The sequence below is a fragment of the Lissotriton helveticus genome, chromosome 8 (genome assembly GCF_964261635.1).
Source record: "Lissotriton helveticus chromosome 8, aLisHel1.1, whole genome shotgun sequence".
NCBI classification, from domain to species: domain Eukaryota; kingdom Metazoa; phylum Chordata; class Amphibia; order Caudata; family Salamandridae; genus Lissotriton; species Lissotriton helveticus.
Genome location: NC_136069.1, coordinates 722,925,890 through 722,948,107, shown reverse-complemented (window position 1 = coordinate 722,948,107; position 22,218 = coordinate 722,925,890).

Here is a 22,218-nt window from a genome sequence, read left to right as displayed (position 1 = left end):
GCTATTGTCCCTAAATCGGTTCCCATATATATATATATATATATATATATATCGGCACACTTCTTTTGTCGAAAAGAAAATAGAAGCCACCATGGGGACGTTCAAGGGAGCAGCCTTTATTCTCAATGCAGCAGACAAATGCATTTCGGCCGTGAGGCCTTTCTCAATGTCCACAGCTGCTGAAATGAACACGCCTCCTCCCCCTGGACTACTATGCATGTCCTGCTCGGTCTTGATTGGCTGTTAGTCTCAATTCCTCCCACTCCGGCCGGAGTGGACCGCCCAACATGCAGTTCTCACCAGATGGCTAGACTGCATGTCCCAGAATACCACGTTCCAGCAAAGGGATTCAAAGGTTAGAGATGACATCCTCTTCAAGTGTGTGACTGGCAGGTGAGTCCAAGAGAAGAGCGTGCCTCCATTCCATAAATCATAGAGTTAATAGTACTCCCTCGAGTCCCCAAGCCGCAGCTACCTTAAACGCCCAGGGTCTGGGGTCACCAGGTGTACATCGGAAAATCTGCTACCGCAGAAAACAATCACACACCAGCCGGAGCTGCCGCTGCCAATGGTTCCGATGTAACTTGCGCTATATATATATGTGGTTCTCAGTATGAGAGAGGCTGCACGCTTAGTAGGGGCTCTGTCATTATTCTACATGGGCAGGATTTGCATCCCATTGAGTTTTTTTGGGGGGGATGCTGTTGTGTTTTTATTTGTACTACTTGATAATTGCTGGTCGTTCTGCCTCCTCCCACTTGGAGCAGGTTACTCCCACTCCCATTTCTGAACTGATATTCTTTGGGCTAGAATAAGTGCCAGATCTATGGATTTAGTTTCAAATCTGCATTTCTTAGGATGACTAATCCCATTAATCAGATTTTGGAGATATTTGATCATGTTTGATTTATGCTGACATATTAAAATGGAGTTGGGTGAGCCACCAAATTTAAAGGGAGAGAGGCAGCAGAGATGACTGAGTAATCTGACTTGGCTAGAACATGGAAAGGACTATGAACTGAAACACCAAGTGCTTCAAGATTTCACAATCAATGAAAATTAGGTGCGGCAAAGTGATTTTCCAAGGGCCACACAATTTGGTTAAGTGTGAAGCAGGGATCTGAGCCTGCACACCGTAGTCAGTAATGCTGAGTTTCCAAGGTCCACTAACCACATGTTGAATTCAACAGAAGCCTAAAGCAATCAGTCCGCACGCAGGCAAGTCAATCTGAGTATGATGCAAACCCTTATGAAGCAAAGTAGCACAAGAGGGCATCCATGACTGTAGGGTAATCCCCTAAACTACTTGGAGTTAGGGTGTGTCTGTTTTGGTCTTTATGGCTCAAAGTGAAGTGTACAGAAGGCAGGCTCGCCTATTTATCTCCTCATATTACAGCCATACTCTGACTTCACAAAGAAACTATTTCAAGTTAAGTCCAGCACCCCAGTGAAGGCAATAATGTAGTAAAACAATTAGGCGAAAGCAGACCCACAGGGTCTGCTCTCGGGTTACAGGATTTAAACTGGGCAGATGTGCCAAGTGCAGCGAGTCATAAGTGCTTTGGAGCTTATTTACAAGCCCCTTGCGCCGCCGGTGCGTCATGTTGCGTGACACACCTGCGGTGCAACCTGCTGCGTGATATTTACACTCTTTTACAAGTGGGGTTGTGTCCAACAATGTAACTGGGTAGGACAATATTCAAATGTGGAAAGAAGAGAAGGACCCGGTTACTGATTTAACATCTGCTTCTTTTTTATTTAGAGCAGAGTACCACACCAAGGTAGTTAATCCTTAGATGTGTATGTTTGTTTTAAATAGATGAAAGGAATAATTGCATCAATTTACATGTTCATAACAGTCCGAAGATTTACTCACTGTCCTGCACATGGGCACGTATATTTACAAGTGAATACATATATACATTACTATACAAAACAGAACAAAAAATTCTTGTGTGCATTTGTGACAATTCAAAACAACAATATTCGACAAATGAGTGATTGATTCATGGAAGTACCCTGTCCACTATTTCATAGTCAGGCCAATAGCATGCAATTATTTTTCTATATTTTTTGGCCTGATAGCGCAAAGGCAAGTGTTGCAATGAGCATTCAATTATATTTTTTATTGTATGGGAAACAAAGCCTTATGCGCAACAAGAGGACATTCGGATTTAAGACGAATGAAGACGCCTGTGGGCCAGAGCGCCTGTGAGCCGACGCGTTTCCGAGCCTGTCTGTCTACTTGTTCAGGCTCTTCTTCAGGGCTGCGAGGCTGGGTACCTATGTGAATATAAGTGAGGGGCATATTAGACATGGGACCCTTACTAATGTTGTCACTAACGTGCTGAAGCAAACATTGTTTTTACCTTGTGATTCAATTTGACACTTTGATTTTTCATATGGTCAATCGCTTGGAGGACTCCTTGTATTCTGCAATAAAAGCAGTAATATAGTATCTGTGCTAAAGTGAAGTTTTAAAATACTGTGTGTTCCGGAATTTCAGAGCGTCACTCACGTGATTTCAGGCAAGGCGTTTTCAACTGAATGTAGGATTTCAGTGTTTAAAGTTGACTACCGCCGAGGCTGAAATATTAACAGACGTGCGTTTTAAGGAATGTTCGTCTTTTCCATGGAAAGCAGATTTTTTAACATTAGGTCACAGGTGAATGATCGTATCTGCACTTACTTGTTTGTGTTCGACTGAGCGCAGAGTGGCTGGCATGTTGGGGTTGGGACACCACCTCCTATCTTTTGTGAGATTTTTGGCGCTGTGGACTGTAAATAATATTACCATTTAACAAGACGTCAATCTGATCGTCTGCGGTGTTTGAAGGTTTAAGCAAAGAAAACACCTACTTGCGCTGTATTTTTAGATGTGCCGGGCGCCAGGTCTCTGCTACTCGGAGCGTTGCTTGTCCTCGTATTCGTTCCGAGGGAGCCGTTAGTGCTGCAATTAATCAGCATATTACAAGTTTTTAAGATTCAGGTTTCCCAGTTTTGTGTGGAAACAATGTCTGAACGCAGTGCATACGATCATTTACCTGTGGAACTTTTGCTGGACGCTGCTGTCTGCTTCCTGGTTCCTCGAGTGAGTGAATGCTCAGGTCACATGGGTATTTGAAACTTAAACATGTGACTTGGAGGTTGTGGGACTTGTAGTCCAGAATATATTTGGTGATTATTTTGACCGTGGTCTGAACTGACTGGGACCCAGTTACTGATTCTGGCATTCTGTATGCTCGTTCAATCCTGCACTCACGCAGTCGTATTTCAAAATTAAATAGGCTTCCCTTTTTGATAGCAATGTTTCTACATTCCCTCCTCGTGTGGGAACCTTTATTTTTGATAGTACTGACCATTTCAACTCTTTCTCTGTGTGACCAAGGTCAATGCAGTGTTGTACCATTGGTGCAGTGAGAACTTTTTGTTTTATCCTAGATCTGTGCTGCGCCAATCTCTGTGAGACTTGTTGTGTGGTTTTTCCAATGTAGAGTTTGTCACATGGACAAATAATTACGTACACTACATTTTTGCTCTTGCAGTTCGTGAATTCCGCATGGGTCCATCTGATGCTGTGATGTTCGAATGTGGAACCTTCAATGGTATTGGGACACGAGATACAATTACCACATTTGTGGTGTCCTTTTACCGGGTCTAATTTCCACAATGTCGGTAAATCACTTTTTGGTTGCTGGATGCCCATATCCGCGCAAATTATTTGTTGTCCGATGTTTTTGTTCTTTTTTAAGGCGAACAAGGGCTTTGGAAAGGGTATGTTTAAGTTGGACAACAAATGCCAGTTTTTTAGTACTATGGCTTTGAATTTATTTGTAAGGGGACCATACGTGGAGACACAAACTAGTTGTTCCAATGGTTTTTTGTCTTTTTTTGTTAGCAACACTTCTCTGGGCGTGAACCATGCGCGTTTAGTGGCATGTTTCAACATTTTTCTAGGATATCCTCGTTTGACCAGCTGGTCACACAGTGTGTTTGCATGTATTTCGTAATCCTCTTTCCTTGAGCAGTTACGTCTGATTCGTAACAGTTGGCTGTACGGTAGATTTGATTTCAAGCTTTTCGGGTGGAAGCTTTGGTAGTGTAGAATTGTGTTTTTGTCAGTTTGTTTACGATGGAGAGTGGTAACTAACTTGCCATCCTCCTGAAACACTTCTACATCAAGAAAGGTTAAGCGGGTATTGCTGCTGGTCATACTGAATTTTATATCCGGGTGTCTGTTGTTCAACCATTCATAAAATTCTTTTAGCTGTTCCTCAGTTCCTCTCCACTGACACCAGATATCGTCAATATAGCGATACCAACTGTGGATGTGTATGCTATATGGATTTTGTTGGTAAATGAAACGTTCCTCATACAGTGACATGAAGAGCACCGCCATCTCTGGAGCATAAGGACACCCCATGGCGGTGCCCTTCACTTGCATGTAGAAAGTGTCCATGAATCTGAAGTAGTTGCGTTTGAGTGCCAGGCTTGCCAATTCTATGATGAATTTAGTTGGGACTCTATGGGGTCTGGGCCGTGTTTCAAGAAAGAATTCTATGGCTTCTAATCCCTCCTCTTGGGGGATTTGTGTGTATAGAGAGTTGACGTCAAATGTGACCATCAACTCCTTTGTGTCATCAAACTGAGTGGTTTCTATTTTGGTGATGAAATCTGTCGTATCTTTTATATATGATTTCACATCACACATGAACGGCTTTAGGAACACGTCAACATATTTGGCCAGCGGTTCCAGAATCGAGTCGCACCCCGAGACTATCGGTCTTCCGGGTGGATGTACCAGATTTTTATGAACTTTAGGTAAAAAATAAATTACCGGAGTTCGGGGATTTCGCTTGTTCAAAAAGTCGAATTCTTTTGGGCCCAAAATTCCATCATCTAATCCCTGTTTTAGTTTGGTACAGATTTCATTTTGGATTATCAAGGTGGGATCCTCTGTTAGCTTCCTATACCATTCAGTGTTGCCAATCTGACTATTTGCCTCATCAATGTATTTTTCTTTCTGCCACAGCACCAAGGCGCCCCCCTTGTCGGCCGGCTTGACCACTATAGTTGTGTCAGTGCTGAGTTGTTTGATGGCTGACTGCTGTTCTCTTGTGATATTTCGTCTAAAGTAATTCTTCTGTTTACCCAACTGCGTGAGTGCTGACAGAACGACCTGTTCGAATGCCAAAACTTGCTTGGGTACCATTTGGGATGTGGGATTGAAAGACGACTTGTTTGATAAATTGGAAGGTTCTGGATTTCGATTATTCTCTTTATCGTGAAAGAAAGCCTTTAATCTTATTTTTCTGAAAAGGTCCTGTGCCTCTATTTTCAACTTGACTATATCTGTATTTGTACTGGGTACAAATTTAATCCCAAGTTCTAAGACTGAACGTTCGTGAGTTGTTAGTATTTTTGGAGAGAGGTTAATGATAGATGACTCTTCTATTGTTTGTAGTAATTTTTGCTGCGGGTTCTCCTATCCCATGTTTGTGGTGGGGGTTTGAACCTGACTCTGCCTCTCCCTTCGCCTTTCTCCAAAAAAGAATTTTGGCGTTTAGATGTTCCTTCTCTCGGATCTGATTCTCCCGAAGTCTCAGAAGATGAGCTTTCAGAAAATGTCAGAAAACGGTTTTTTGATCTTCCCTGATACTGTGACAAGGCACGGCGGGATTCTTGTTGGGTGTAATAGTCTTCCCTCAAATAGGGGTATACTGTTTCTATGTTAAAAGATGTTAGGTCTTTCTCGAATTTATTCACTCTATAGTTGATTGTGTTGTCCTTAAAGGTTTGAAGATCCTTTTCTATTTTTTCTAATAGGTCTTTTGCTTCCTGACTGTTGTGGTTGTCATGGATGGCCTTGATCAAAGCGTCTATTTCCTCCTTTTCTTTTGCGCAAATCCTTTGAGCTGTTTCGACAGTGTGGACCATTAGGTCCCTACTGCATTTTGTGGCTATAAAGCTAAAGCCTTTTTTGTAAACTGGGTCGTCCGTGAAGACCACCGGTACGTTCTTTACTTGGAGTCCCCAAGGTATTGTTCCTGTTTTTAAGTGCTGAAACAAAAAATGTCCATGTAGTTCAGTTCGGACGTTTTTCTTGCTCAAGCGCATCAATTTATCGGTTTCATTTTGTTGTTGAGCATTGGTGCTCAATTTTAGTGACGCAAAAGGTGAGGGTCCTGCAGTTAAGTTTTTAATATATGCCTCTGTAAAGGACAGGGTTTCCTCTTCGGACATCCCTAAACAGACTGGGGTGCAGTCTGTTGTCAAAGTTACTCAGTGCTTCTATTTATGTTGCACTTATTTGAGTGTTGAGACCCTCGCGGAACATTTACCGCTCATTAAACTCTTTTACAAGTGGGGTTGTGTCCAACAATGTAACTGGGTAGGACAATATTCAAATGTGGAAAGAAGAGAAGGACCCGGTTACTGATTTAACATCTGCTTCTTTTTTATTTAGAGCAGAGTACCACACCAAGGTAGTTAATCCTTAGATGTGTATGTTTGTTTTAAATAGATGAAAGGAATAATTGCATCAATTTACATGTTCATAACAGTCCGAAGATTTACTCACTGTCCTGCACATGGGCACGTATATTTACAAGTGAATACATATATACATTACTATACAAAACAGAACAAAAAATTCTTGTGTGCATTTGTGACAATTCAAAACAACAATATTCGACAAATGAGTGATTGATTCATGGAAGTACCCTGTCCACTATTTCATAGTCAGGCCAATAGCATGCAATTATTTTTCTATATTTTTTGGCCTGATAGCGCAAAGGCAAGTGTTGCAATGAGCATTCAATTATATTTTTTATTGTATGGGAAACAAAGCCTTATGCGCAACAAGAGGACATTCGGATTTAAGACGAATGAAGACGCCTGTGGGCAAGAGCACCTGTGAGCCGACGCGTTTCCGAGCCTGTCTGTCTACTTGTTCAGGCTCTTCTTCAGGGCTGCGAGGCTGGGTGCCTATGTGAATATAAGTGAGGGGCATATTAGACATGGGACCCTTACTAATGTTGTCACTAACGTGCTGAAGCAAACATTGTTTTTACCTTGTGATTCAATTTGACACTTTGATTTTTCATATGGTCAATCGCTTGGAGGACTCCTTGTATTCTGCAATAAAAGCAGTAATATAGTATCTGTGCTAAAGTGAAGTTTTAAAATACTGTGTGTTCCGGAATTTCAGAGCGTCACTCACGTGATTTCAGGCAAGGCGTTTTCAACTGAATGTAGGATTTCAGTGTTTAAAGTTGACTACCGCCGAGGCTGAAATATTAACAGACGTGCGTTTTAAGGAATGTTCGTCTTTTCCATGGAAAGCAGATTTTTTAACATTAGGTCACAGGTGAATGATCGTATCTGCACTTACTTGTTTGTGTTCGACTGAGCGCAGAGTGGCTGGCATGTTGGGGTTGGGACACCACCTCCTATCTTTTGTGAGATTTTTGGCGCTGTGGACTGTAAATAATATTACCATTTAAAAAGACGTCAATCTGATCGTCTGCGGTGTTTGAAGGTTTAAGCAAAGAAAACACCTACTTGCGCTGTATTTTTAGATGTGCCGGGCGCCAGGTCTCTGCTACTCGGAGCGTTGCTTGTCCTCGTATTCGTTCCGAGGGAGCCGTTAGTGCTGCAATTAATCAGCATATTACAAGTTTTTAAGATTCAGGTTTCCCAGTTTTGTGTGGAAACAATGTCTGAACGCAGTGCATACGATCATTTACCTGTGGACCTTTTGCTGGACGCTGCTGTCTGCTTCCTGGTTCCTCGAGTGAGTGAATGCTCAGGTCACATGGGTATTTGAAACTTAATCATGTGACTTGGAGGTTGTGGGACTTGTAGTCCAGAATATATTTGGTGATTATTTTGACCGTGGTCTGAACTGACTGGGACCCAGTTACTGATTCTGGCATTCTGTATGCTCGTTCAATCCTGCACTCACGCAGTCGTATTTCAAAATTAAGTAGGCTTCCCTTTTTGATAGCAATGTTTCTACATTCCCTCCTCGTGTGGGAACCTTTATTTTTGATAGTACTGACCATTTCAACTCTTTCTCTGTGTGACCAAGGTCAATGCAGTGTTGTACCATTGGTGCAGTGAGAACTTTTTGTTTTATCCTAGATCTGTGCTGCGCCAATCTCTGTGAGACTTGTTGTGTGGTTTTTCCAATGTAGAGTTTGTCACATTGACAAATAATTACGTACACTACATTTTTGCTCTTGCAGTTCGTGAATTCCGCATGGGTCCATCTGATGCTGTGATGTTCGAATGTGGAACCTTCAATGGTATTGGGACACGAGATACAATTACCACATTTGTGGTGTCCTTTTACCGGGTCTAATTTCCACAATGTCGGTAAATCACTTTTTGGTTGCTGGATGCCCATATCCGCGCGAATTATTTGTTGTCCGATGTTTTTGTTCTTTTTTAAGGCGAACAAGGGCTTTGGAAAGGGTATGTTTAAGTTGGACAACAAATGCCAGTTTTTTAGTACTATGGCTTTGAATTTATTTGTAAGGGGACCATACGTGGAGACACAAACTAGTTGTTCCAATGGTTTTTTGTCTTTTTTTGTTAGCAACACTTCTCTGGGCGTGAACCATGCGCGTTTAGTGGCATGTTTCAACATTTTTCTAGGATATCCTCGTTTGACCAGCTGGTCACACAGTGTGTTTGCATGTATTTCGTAATCCTCTTTCCTTGAGCAGTTACGTCTGATTCGTAACAGTTGGCTGTACGGTAGATTTGATTTCAAGCTTTTCGGGTGGAAGCTTTGGTAGTGTAGAATTGTGTTTTTGTCAGTTTGTTTACGATGGAGAGTGGTAACTAACTTGCCATCCTCCTGAAACACTTCTACATCAAGAAAGGTTAAGCGGGTATTGCTGCTGGTCATACTGAATTTTATATCCGGGTGTCTGTTGTTCAACCATTCATAAAATTCTTTTAGCTGTTCCTCAGTTCCTCTCCACTGACACCAGATATCGTCAATATAGCGATACCAACTGTGGATGTGTATGCTATATGGATTTTGTTGGTAAATGAAACGTTCCTCATACAGTGACATGAAGAGCACCGCCATCTCTGGAGCATAAGGACACCCCATGGCGGTGCCCTTCACTTGCATGTAGAAAGTGTCCATGAATCTGAAGTAGTTGCGTTTGAGTGCCAGGCTTGCCAATTCTATGAGGAATTTAGTTGGGACTCTATGGGGTCTGGGCCGTGTTTCAAGAAAGAATTCTATGGCTTCTAATCCCTCCTCTTGGGGGATTTGTGTGTATAGAGAGTTGACGTCAAATGTGACCATCAACTCCTTTGTGTCATCAAACTGAGTGGTTTCTATTTTGGTGATGAAATCTGTCGTATCTTTTATATATGATTTCACATCACACATGAACGGCTTTAGGAACACGTCAACATATTTGGCCAGCGGTTCCAGAATCGAGTCGCACCCCGAGACTATCGGTCTTCCGGGTGGATGTACCAGATTTTTATGAACTTTAGGTAAAAAATAAATTACCGGAGTTCGGGGATTTCGCTTGTTCAAAAAGTCGAATTCTTTTGGGCCCAAAATTCCCTCATCTAATCCCTGTTTTAGTTTGGTACAGATTTCATTTTGGATTATCAAGGTGGGATCCTCTGTTAGCTTCCTATACCATTCAGTGTTGCCAATCTGACTATTTGCCTCATCAATGTATTTTTCTTTCTGCCACAGCACCAAGGCGCCCCCTTGTCGGCCGGCTTGACCACTATAGTTGTGTCAGTGCTGAGTTGTTTGATGGCTGACTGCTGTTCTCTTGTGATATTTCGTCTAAAGTAATTCTTCTGTTTACCCAACTGCGTGAGTGCTGACAGAACGACCTGTTCGAATGCCAAAACTTGCTTGGGTACCATTTGGGATGTGGGATTGAAAGACGACTTGTTTGATAAATTGGAAGGTTCTGGATTTCGATTATTCTCTTTATCGTGAAAGAAAGCCTTTAATCTTATTTTTCTGAAAAGGTCCTGTGCCTCTATTTTCAACTTGACTATATCTGTATTTGTACTGGGTACAAATTTAATCCCAAGTTCTAAGACTGAACGTTCGTGAGTTGTTAGTATTTTTGGAGAGAGGTTAATGATAGATGACTCTTCTATTGTTTGTAGTAATTTTTGCTGCGGGTTCTCATATCCCATGTTTGTGGTGGGGGTTTGAACCTGACTCTGCCTCTCCCTTCGCCTTTCTCTAAAAAAGAATTTTGGCGTTTAGATGTTCCTTCTCTCGGCTCTGATTCTCCCGAAGTCTCAGAAGATGAGCTTTCAGAAAATGTCAGAAAACGGTTTTTTGATCTTCCCTGATACTGTGACAAGGCACGGCGGGATTCTTGTTGGGTGTAATAGTCTTCCCTCAAATAGGGGTATACTGTTTCTATGTTAAAAGATTTTAGGTCTTTCTCGAATTTATTCACTCTATAGTTGATTGTGTTGTCCTTAAAGGTTTGAAGATCCTTTTCTATTTTTTCTAATAGGTCTTTTGCTTCCTGACTGTTGTGGTTGTCATGGATGGCCTTGATCAAAGCGTCTATTTCCTCCTTTTCTTTTGCGCAAATCCTTTGAGCTGTTTCGACAGTGTGGACCATTAGGTCCCTACTGCATTTTGTGGCTATAAAGCTAAAGCCTTTTTTGTAAACTGGGTCGTCCGTGAAGACCACCGGTACGTTCTTTACTTGGAGTCCCCAAGGTATTGTTCCTGTTTTTAAGTGCTGAAACAAAAAATGTCCATGTAGTTCAGTTCGGACGTTTTTCTTGCTCAAGCGCATCAATTTATCGGTTTCATTTTGTTGTTGAGCATTGGTGCTCAATTTTAGTGACGCAAAAGGTGAGGGTCCTGCAGTTACGTTTTTAATATATGCCTCTGTAAAGGACAGGGTTTCCTCTTCGGACATCCCTAAACAGACTGGGGTGCAGTCTGTTGTCAAAGTTACTCAGTGCTTCTATTTATGTTGCACTTATTTGAGTGTTGAGACCCTCGCGGAACATTTACCGCTCATTAAACTCTTTTACAAGTGGGGTTGTGTCCAACAATGTAACTGGGTAGGACAATATTCAAATGTGGAAAGAAGAGAAGGACCCGGTTACTGATTTAACATCTGCTTCTTTTTTATTTAGAGCAGAGTACCACACCAAGGTAGTTAATCCTTAGATGTGTATGTTTGTTTTAAATAGATGAAAGGAATAATTGCATCAATTTACATGTTCATAACAGTCCGAAGATTTACTCACTGTCCTGCACATGGGCATGTATATTTACAAGTGAATACATATATACATTACTATACAAAACAGAACAAAAAATTCTTGTGTGCATTTGTGACAATTCAAAACAACAATATTCGACAAATGAGTGATTGATTCATGGAAGTACCCTGTCCACTATTTCATAGTCAGGCCAATAGCATGCAATTATTTTTCTATATTGGCTGGGTACCTATGTGAATATAAGTGAGGGGCATATTAGACATGGGACCCTTACTAATGTTGTCACTAACGTGCTGAAGCAAACATTGTTTTTACCTTGTGATTCAATTTGACACTTTGATTTTTCATATGGTCAATCGCTTGGAGGACTCCTTGTATTCGGTAAATGTTCCGCGAGGGTCTCAACACTCAAATAAGTGCAACATAAATAGAAGCACTGAGTAACTTTGACAACAGACTGCACCCCAGTCTGTTTAGGGATGTCCGAAGAGGAAACCCTGTCCTTTACAGAGGCATATATTAAAAACTTAACTGCAGGACCCTCACCTTTTGCGTCACTAAAATTGAGCACCAATGCTCAACAACAAAATGAAAACGATAAATTGATGCGCTTGAGCAAGAAAAACGTCCGAACTGAACTACATGGACATTTTTTGTTTCAGCAATTAAAAACAGGAACAATACCTTGGGGACTCCAAGTAAAGAACGTACCGGTGGTCTTCACGGACGACCCAGTTTACAAAAAAGGCTTTAGCTTTATAGCCCCAAAATGCAGTAGGGACCTAATGGTCCACACTGTCGAAACAGCTCAAAGGATTTGCGCAAAAGAAAAGGAGGAAATAGACGCTTTGATCAAGGCCATCCATGACAACCACAACAGTCAGGAAGCAAAAGACCTATTAGAAAAAATAGAAAAGGATCTTCAAACCTTTAAGGACAACACAATCAACTATAGAGTGAATAAATTCGAGAAAGACCTAAAATCTTTTAACATAGAAACAGTATACCCCTATTTGAGGGAAGACTATTACACCCAACAAGAATCCCGCCGTGCCTTGTCACAGTATCAGGGAAGATCAAAAAACCGTTTTCTGACATTTTCTGAAAGCTCATCTTCTGAGACTTCGGGAGAATCAGATCCGAGAGAAGGAACATCTAAACGCCAAAATTATTTTTTAGAGAAAGGCGAAGGGAGAGGCAGAGTCAGGTTCAAACCCCCACCACAAACATGGGATATGAGAACCCGCAGCAAAAATTACTACAAACAATAGAAGAGTCATCTATCATTAACCTCTCTCCAAAAATACTAACAACTCACGAACGTTCAGTCTTAGAACTTGGGATTAAATTTGTACCCAGTACAAATACAGATATAGTCAAGTTGAAAATAGAGGCACAGGACCTTTTCAGAAAAATAAGATTAAAGGCTTTCTTTCACGATAAAGAGAATAATCGAAATCCAGAACCTTCCAATTTATCAAACAAGTCGTCTTTCAATCCCACATCCCAAATGGTACCCAAGCAAGTTTTGGCATTCGAACAGGTCGTTCTGTCAGCACTCACGCAGTTGGGTAAACAGAAGAATTACTTTAGACGAAATATCACAAGAGAACAGCAGTCAGCCATCAAACAACTCAGCACTGACACAACTATAGTGGTCAAGCCGGCCGACAAGGGGGGCGCCTTGGTGCTGTGGCAGAAAGAAAAATACATTGATGAGGCAAATAGTCAGATTGGCAACACTGAATGGTATAGGAAGCTAACAGAGGATCCCACCTTGATAATCCAAAATGAAATCTGTACCAAACTAAAACAGGGATTAGATGATGGAATTTTGGGCCCAAAAGAATTCGACTTTTTGAACAAGCGAAATCCCCGAACTCCGGTAATTTATTTTTTACCTAAAGTTCATAACAATCTGGTACATCCACCCGGAAGACCGATAGTCTCGGGGTGCGACTCGATTCTTGAACCGCTGGCCAAATATGTTGACGTGTTCCTAAAGCCGTTCATGTGTGATGTGAAATCATATATAAAAGATACGACAGATTTCATCACCAAAATAGAAACCACTCAGTTTGATGACACAAAGGAGTTGATGGTCACATTTGACGTCAACTCTCTATACACACAAATCCCCCAAGAGGAGGGATTAGAAGCCATAGAATTCTTTCTTGAAACACGGCCCAGACCCCATAGAGTCCCAACTAAATTCATCATAGAATTGGCAAGCCTGGCACTCAAACGCAACTACTTCAGATTCATGGACACTTTCTACATGCAAGTGAAGGGCAACGCCATGGGGTGTCCTTATGCTCCAGAGATGGCGGTGCTCTTCATGTCACTGTATGAGGAACGTTTCATTTACCAACAAAATCCATATAGCATACACATCCACAGTTGGTATCGCTATATTGACGATATCTGGTGTCAGTGGAGAGGAACTGAGGAACAGCTAAAAGAATTTTATGAATGGTTGAACAACAGACACCCGGATATAAAATTCAGTATGACCAGCAGCAATACCCGCTTAACCTTTCTTGATGTAGAAGTGTTTCAGGAGGATGGCAAGTTAGTTACCACTCTCCATCGTAAACAAACTGACAAAAACACAATTCTACACTACCAAAGCTTCCACCCGAAAAGCTTGAAATCAAATCTACCGTACAGCCAACTGTTACGAATCAGACGTAACTGCTCAAGGAAAGAGGATTACGAAATACATGCAAACACACTGTGTGACCAGCTGGTCAAACGAGGATATCCTAGAAAAATTTTGAAACATGCCACTAAACGCGCATGGTTCACGCCCAGAGAAGTGTTGCTAACAAAAAAAGACAAAAAACCATTGGAACAACTAGTTGGTGTCTCCACGTATGGTCCCCTTACAAATAAATTCAAAGCCATAGTACTAAAAAACTGGCATTTGTTGTCCAACTTAAACATACCCTTTCCAAAGCCCTTGTTCGCCTTAAAAAAGAACAAAAACATCGTACAACAAATAATTCGCGCGGATATGGGCATCCAGCAACCAAAAAGTGATTTACCGACATTGTGGAAATTAGACCCGGTAAAAGGACACCACAAATGTGGTAATTGTATCTCGTGTCCCAATACCATTGAAGGTTCCACATTCGAACATCACAGCATCAGATGGACCCATGCGGAATTCACGAACTGCAAGAGCAAAAATGTAGTGTACGTAATTATTTGTCCATGTGACAAACTCTACATTGGAAAAACCCCACAACAAGTCTCACAGAGATTGGCGCAGCACAGATCTAGGATAAAACAAAAAGTTCTCACTGCACCAATGGTACAACACTGCATTGACCTTGGTCACACAGAGAAAGAGTTGAAATGGTCAGTACTATCAAAAATAAAGGTTCCCACACGAGGAGGGAATGTAGAAACATTGCTATCAAAAAGGGAAGCCTATTTAATTTTGAAATACGACTGCGTGAGTGCAGGATTGAACGAGCATACAGAATGCCAGAATTAGTAACTGGGTCCCAGTCAGTTCAGACCACGGTCAAAATAATCACCAAATATATTCTGGACTACAAGTCCCACAACCTCCAAGTCACATGATTAAGTTTCAAATACCCATGTGACCTGAGCATTCACTCACTCGAGGAACCAGGAAGCAGACAGCAGCGTCCAGCAAAAGTTCCACAGGTAAATGATCGTATGCACTGCGTTCAGACATTGTTTCCACACAAACTGGGAAACCTGAATCTTAAAAACTTGTAATATGCTGATTAATTGCAGCACTAACGGCTCCCTCGGAACGAATACGAGGACAAGCAACGCTCCGAGTAGCAGAGACCTGGCGCCCGGCACATCTAAAAATACAGCGCAAGTAGGTGTTTTCTTTGCTTAAACCTTCAAACACCGCAGACGATCAGATTGACGTCTTTTTAAATGGTAATATTATTTACAGTCCACAGCGCCAAAAATCTCACAAAAGATAGGAGGTGGTGTCCCAACCCCAACATGCCAGCCACTCTGCGCTCAGTCGAACACAAACAAGTAAGTGCAGATACGATCATTCACCTGTGACCTAATGTTAAAAAATCTGCTTTCCATGGAAAAGACGAACATTCCTTAAAACGCACGTCTGTTAATATTTCAGCCTCGGCGGTAGTCAACTTTAAACACTGAAATCCTACATTCAGTTGAAAACGCCTTGCCTGAAATCACGTGAGTGACGCTCTGTAATTCCGGAACACACAGTATTTTAAAACTTCACTTTAGCACAGATACTATATTACTGCTTTTATTGCAGAATACAAGGAGTCCTCCAAGCGATTGACCATATGAAAAATCAAAGTGTCAAATTGAATCACAAGGTAAAAACAATGTTTGCTTCAGCACGTTAGTGACAACATTAGTAAGGGTCCCATGTCTAATATGCCCCTCACTTATATTCACATAGGTACCCAGCCTCGCAGCCCTGAAGAAGAGCCTGAACAAGTAGACAGACAGGCTCGGAAACGCGTCGGCTCAGAGGCGCTCTGGCCCACAAGCGTCTTCATTCGTCTTAAATCCGAATGTCCTCTTGTTGCGCATAAGGCTTTGTTTCCCATACAATAAAAAATATAATTGAATGCTCATTGCAACACTTGCCTTTGCGCTATCAGGCCAAAAAATATAGAAAAATAATTGCATGCTATTGGCCTGACTATGAAATAGTGGACAGGGTACTTCCATGAATCAATCACTCATTTGTCGAATATTGTTGTTTTGAATTGTCACAAATGCACACAAGAATTTTTTGTTCTGTTTTGTATAGTAATGTATATATGTATTCACTTGTAAATATACGTGCCCATGTGCAGGACAGTGAGTAAATCTTCGGACTGTTATGAACATGTAAATTGATGCAATTATTCCTTTCATCTATTTAAAACAAACATACACATCTAAGGATTAACTACCTTGGCGTGATATTTACAAGCACACGTAAAGCCAGCCTGCGGGGATTTACGTGTGCTTGTAAATACAGCCTCTTGAGAGGAGTGGCATACAGTGGAGTGGCATTGAGAAGAGTGGTGTAAAGAAGAGGCATACAGCTAGATTCATGAAGCCAAATTGCGATCGCAATAGCTGTGAATTAGCAATTGCGACCGCAATTTGAATAAAATGAATTCATGATAGTGAAATCTTAAAAAAAGCGAATTCGCTAAAGAAAAATTGCGAGTTCGCAAATAAATTTGCAGAATCCTGGAAGAAGCCCATTAGCGAATCAGAAATTGCGAGAAACCATGGAATCTGCGAATTTATTTGCGACATCGCAAAACAATCGCAATCGCTATTCAAGAAAAATCGCAAAATGCGAAAAACCCGAAAATCGCTATTTGGGACGCGCAATTTAAGGAGAACCCAAACCAGGTGGTAACCAGTAAGAAAAAAAAAATTTCAAAAACACTTTAACAAACTACCAACAGGTGCAGGCCTGACCAAACACACTTAAGGATATGCAGCTGGAGCATGAGGACTCTCACAATGCCAGGACTCTACATGGTGGTCAGGCGGCGAAGGCTACAGCGAGCAGCACGGAACAGACGTAGGATCCAGGAGCGGATATTCCGCCAGCGGGTCACCCTTCTGGGCCAAACCAGGGAGCAAAATTACGCTAAGTACCGCCTGAATGGGGCAATGATCATCAAGCTGATCCAGGACCTAGACCCCCTGATGCAGCACCCAACAAGGAGGACCAATGCCGTGCCCACACATGTCCAGGTATTGTGCAGCCTGCACCTCCTGGCATCCGGAAGCTTCCAGGGGATAGTCGCTGTTGCAGGGGGGATATCCCAGCCCACCATGTCCCGCTGCCTAAGGAGTTTCCTGGAGGCTATGCTGACCCGACTACACCACTACTTCTCATTCCCCACCAGCCAACAGGACTTGAATGAGACCAAGCTTCAATTTTACAACCTTGCACAATTTCCACATGTAATAGGATGCATTGACTGTACCCACATCCACATCTGCCCACCAGCACAAACGGAATACATGTACCGCAACCGCAAGTCCTACCACTCCCTCAATATCCAGATGGTGTGCAATGCTAAGACATTCATCACGGACATAGTGGCACAGTACCCGGGGAGGGATCACTGACATAATATCGAGGGACATAATATCGACTATCAAACATATCGTTGACAAAATATCGACAGACAGAATATCGACTTTGTATCTACAAACAGGTAAGTACAAAAATATCGAGTAAAAAATATCGTTTACAAAAATATAGTTTATAAAAATTTCGACTTTATTAAAAACAATGTTAAATTAAATTAATATTAAAAATTAATTACTAAAATATACTTAAAAATACTTACATTTCCTTATAATAATTAAATAATTAATGAAAGTTATAAAAAAACAATTTTACAATCATATTTGTTAAAACATATATATATAGTAACATAATATAATTAAATAATAATCAATATTATTACCGTAGGATAGCGGAAGTGTAAAAATTACTATTCCCACTCCAGAGAGTGCAACAGTAGGGAAAGCGTTGGATAGCGTAGGGGTAACAATTACTATTCCCACTCCAGTGGGTGCAACAGTAGGGAAAGGGTTGGATAGCGTAGAGGTAAAAATTACAATTCCAACTCCAAAGAGTGCAACAGTAGGGAAAGCGTTGGATAGCGTAGGGGTAAAAATTACTATTCCCACTCCAAAGAGTGCAACAGTAGGGAAAGCGTTGGATAGCGTAGGGGTAAAAATTACTATTCCCACTCCAGTGGTTGCAACAGTAGGGAAAGCGTTGGATAGCGTAGGGGTAAAAATTACTACTCCAACTCCAAAGAGTGCAACAGTAGGGAAAGCGTTGGATAGCGTAGAGGTAAAAATTACTATTCCCACTCCAGTGAGTGCAACAGTAGGGAAAGCGATGGATAGCGTAGGGGTAAAAATTACTATTCCCACTCCAGTGGGTGCAACAGTAGGGAAAGCGTTGGATAGCGTAGGGGTAAAAATTACTATTCCCACTCCAAAGAGTGTAACATCAGGGAATGCGTTGGATAGCGTAGAGGTAAAAATTACTATTCCCACTCCAGTGAGTGCAACAGTAGGGAAAGCGATGGATAGCGTAGAGGTAAAAATTACTATTCCCACTCCAGTGAGTGCAACAGTAGGGAAAGCGATGGATAGCGTAGGGGTAAAAATTACTATTCCCACTCCAGTGGGTGCAACAGTAGGGAAAGCGTTGGATAGCGTAGGGGTAAAAATTACTATTCCCACTCCAAAGAGTGTAACATCAGGGAAAGCGTTGGATAGCGTAGAGGTAAAAATTACTAGTCCCACTCCAGTGGGTGCAACAGTAGGGAAAGCGTTGGATAGTGTAGGGGTAAAAATTACTATTCCCACTCCAGTGAGTGCAACAGTAGGGAAAGCATTGGATAGCGTAGAGGTAACAATTACTATTCCCTCTCCAGTGGGTGCAACAGTAGGGAAAGCGTTGGATAGCGTAGGGGTAAAACTTACTATTCCCACTCCAATGAGTGCAACAGTAGGGAAAGCATTGGATAGCGTAGGGGTAAAAATTACTATTCCCACTCCAGTGAGTGCAACAGTAGGGAAAGCGTTGGATAGCGTAGGGGTAAAAATTACTATTCCCACTCCAATGGGTGCAACAGTAGGGAAAGGGTTGGATAGCGTAGAGGTAAAAATTACTATTCCAACTCCAAAGAGTGCAACAGTAGGGAAAGCGTTGGATAGCGTAGGGGTAAAATTTACAATTCCCACTCCAAAGAGTGCAACAGTAGGGAAAGCATTGGATAGCGTAGGGGTTAAAATTACTATTCCCACTCCAGAGAGTGCAACAGTAGGGAAAGTAAATACTTCTCATATTATTTAAAAAAATATAAATTAATATCTATAAAAAATTAATTAAAAGTAATTACCAATATAATATAATAATTAATCAATTAAAATGACAAATTACAATTAATTTTTACTATTAGTTACCTATTCAAATTAATTACAAATTAACAATTAATTAATTAACAATTAATTCAAATTAAATACAATTAAATAAATTGAATTATTTTATTAATTATGAATAAATTACTTCCCACCCTATTCCCCTATAAACTCACAACCCACTACAGAAAATAAATTAGTAAAATTAACATAATTAGTAATTAATCAATTAAATAAAATTAATTGGCAATTAAAATTTAATTAATTACCCATAAAAAATTAATTAACAATTAATTCTAAAAAAACAATAAATATTTTTACATAATTAATTAATTATAAATAAATTACTTCCCACCCAATTCCCCTATAAACCCACAACCCGCTACAGAAAATAAATTAGTAAAATTAACATAATTAGCAATTAATCAATGAATTAAAATTAATTGCCAATTAAAATTTAATTAACTACCAAATATAAATTAATTCACAATTAATTAAAAATGAATACCAATATATAAATTTACATATTTAATTAATTATAATTAAATTACTTCCCACCCTATTCCCCTATAAACCCACAACCCGCTACAGAATTAAATTACGCTAAAAATAAATAAACGAAATTCATTAGTTAAAATTAATTATAACATAAATACACACTTTTAACACATATAATAACATAACAAACACTAAAAAAATTCGATAATAAAAATTCGATAATTTTAATAACCTATATTATATACTTCGATATTTTAACTTTCTATATTTTTAACATTCGATATTACATTACTTACCTTCAAAACGATATATTTGAGGACTATATTATGTCCATTCGATATGTTGTAGTCGATATTATGTCTGTTTACCCCCGGGGAGCACACATGACTCCTTCATATTCTGGCACAGCGGCATCCACACATGACTGGCCAGGGGAGACTTTGGGGAAGGACACCTACTAGGTAAGTACACATGCCCCAAAATAGTACACTGTGATCATGTAGCTGCGCAGAACAGGCACTCACCATCTGCTCCTTTCATTTAGGTGACAGCGGCTACGCTCTCCGTGAGTACCTCCTCACCCCATACCTCAACCCTGCAACACCACAGCAACAGTGTTACAATGCTGCACACATACGCACAAAAAATTGCATTGAGAGGACATTTGGCCTTTTGAAGAGCAGATTCTGCATACTTCACAAGACTGGTGGGGCCATCAAATACGAGCCTGAGGTCTGCTGCCGCATCGTGGCCATGTGTGCCATCCTCCACAACATTGCTACCAAGCGCAGGATACCTGTAGAGATCTCTGGCAGTGAGTCGGAAGGGGACAACCGACCACCTGCACATGTGCGTCATGCACGCGGGAAGAATCCTGCAGAAGGACACAGGCGCCGTAACCAAATCAGCATGAACTGTTTCTAGTGCACCCACTCCCCACACCCAAGACTTCACCCATGCATGACAATAGTAATAATGACATGAGTCAGATTAAGTTTAACAGAATATTTCTTATTGTTTTTTGCACAATAAAGTGGGAATTCCCCAAACTGTAACATGATTGCCATATTGCGTCATATGTCCCCTTTTCTTGAGGAGTGCATGCTTGTAGCAGCAGCATGGCCTTTCATGGTACCAATCAAATGTTCAATGCCGCCTCCGGGCAGATGCTCCCAACCTTCTTTCCAGCTCCTCCTCCTGGTTTTGCCGTGAGGCAGCAGAGGGCCTGGTGCTGCGGCGGGGTGCTACCACCAGTGGCACGGATTGGCTACTATGGCTGGAATTAGCCTCACTAGTGTCGTCCCCCCCACCTGGCCATGGCCAGTTGCCTGCATACCCTGAACTGCAGTTGTCACTTGCTCTGGAGCTCTCGCGACATCCTGACAGCACTGGACCATTTGCACCTGCATGGCCAAGGAGCGTCGTGACAGCTGGGAGGTCGCGTTGCCAATGATATAATTGGATGCAGACAGGCGGGTCAGCAGCTGCCGGTGTCTGCGCCGGTTGATGTCCTGCTGGCTATACATGGCCTGGGTGTTGGCCTCCACAGCAGCGGTCATCCTCTGCATACGGTGTGTCAGCTGACCAACATTCCTAGCGGTCTTGTTGAGCTGGAGATGTATTGCAGCGAGATGACGGGCTTGTGTCTGGTGGACGTGGAGCATACGGCGCTCAATAGAGAGCCCAGGTGGCCGCACGTTCACCCCCCTGCCAGCGCGTGATGTGGTATTGCGTGGCCCCCTTCACCAGTCCGCTGGACTGGCTCCTCACAGCCGCAGGGCGGCGGGTTTGTCTACGTGCTGCACTGGTGTTTGAGTCACTCGCTGTGATACTGCTGCGCCTGTTGGCGCAGAGGTGGCACTGTCCACAGGGGGCAGGTGGTGTTATGACCGCTGTTGCGGCAGCTTGCCCTGATGGTCCTGGCTGTGGGGATGGATGTACGCCTCCCTCAGTGTCCTCTGTTATTTCTTCAATTTGCAGGGTATCGCTATCCGTACTGGGTACTTCAGCGCCACCTGTGATGTAAAGTGGACGTTGATTAGTGACATGTTACTTACACATTGGAGCTTCCTACATGCATGCAGGCTACCATTCCCTGACTCGCTGCAGGATTGACTCTCACTGAACAGGTCTGGCTGTATGGGGCTACATGGTAATTGTGGTCAGACTACATGTCCCACAATGCAAAAGGGCTTTTGTGGTGTGCTTTGGCTGCATAACTGGGGTTTGTAATGGGATGATCTGGGGTCATGGCCATTGTTAGGGGACAGGGTCGCAGTCGCATGGCACTTACCTTGTGTGTCTTGGGTGGGTCGGGAGGAGTCCAGCTGGATTACCCCCACGCATGCCTGCGGATTCAGGGTGTCCTCTACTCGGTCCTCAAGTGGGGTGTTGGGTGGAACAGTGGGCTCCCCTCCTCCTGTCACAAGACGCTCCCCCAGCCTCTCTGCGATCTTTTCCTTGGCCCGCCCTCTGAGGTCGTACCATCATTTTTTCAAGTCATCCACAGAGCGCTGG